Here is an 844-nt window from a genome sequence, read left to right on the forward strand (position 1 = left end):
TTTTTTCCGACTGAGGACTGGTGCGAGACTATTTCAACTTGAGTGCTTTAAAGTGTCGTTGTTTAACAGAATAATAAGTGAAACGGAAAACAAGTCTCACATACATCAAAACATTTCATCTGACTTTAATTTGCTGCCAGACAACGCCTTAAATGAAAGCTCTGTAATTTTTCTTGAAAAATGTGCAGCTGATATTGGTGCCAATATAGCATAGATGTGTGCGAATGCGCAGGTTGCCCGAACTCTTACGGGAATCGGCACTTTCGAGTGCGCGAGTAATGAGTGGATGGGTAAATATCTATTAGGTACATTACGTATGTAGATTGTGGACAGTTGGGAATGTGGGCCTCACGGGAAGCGTTCAAGGGTAAGTCCCTGCAGTCTCGCTATTCATCTGTGTCCTCGATGGCTCAGAGGGATAGAGCGTCTGCCATGTAAGCAGGAGATCCCGGGTTCGAGTCCCGGTCGGGGCACACAATTTCGGCTGAACCCATCGACGTGTATCAACAACACCTGTCGGCAGCTGAGGGTTTCAATTATTTATCATTATTCAGGTAGTGAAGGGAGACAAAAATTTAATAGTCATGGGTGACTGGAATTCGTCAGTAGGAAAAGGGAGAGAAGGAAACATAGTAGGTGAATATGGATTGGGGGGAAGAAATGAAAGAGGAAGCCGCCTTGTAGAATTTTGCACAGAGCATAACTTAATCATAGCTAACACTTGGTTCAAGAATCATAAAAGAAGGTTGTATACTTGGAAGAATCCTGGAGATACTAAAAGGTATCAGATAGATTATATAATGGTAAGACAGAGATTTAGCAACCAGGTTTTAAATTGTAAGAC

General features: G+C 42.3%; 1 non-coding gene across 1 annotated transcript; it reads left to right on the plus strand.

The window, feature by feature from the left end:
- The first annotated feature begins 399 nt into the window (after window positions 1-399).
- Window positions 400-473, plus strand: Trnat-ugu. The gene has a single exon. It is a non-coding gene; the product is annotated as a tRNA-Thr (tRNA).
- Window positions 474-844: the final 371 nt, after the last annotated feature.

This window comes from Schistocerca piceifrons, chromosome 1, assembly GCF_021461385.2.
Source record: "Schistocerca piceifrons isolate TAMUIC-IGC-003096 chromosome 1, iqSchPice1.1, whole genome shotgun sequence".
NCBI classification, from domain to species: Eukaryota; Metazoa; Arthropoda; class Insecta; order Orthoptera; family Acrididae; genus Schistocerca; species Schistocerca piceifrons.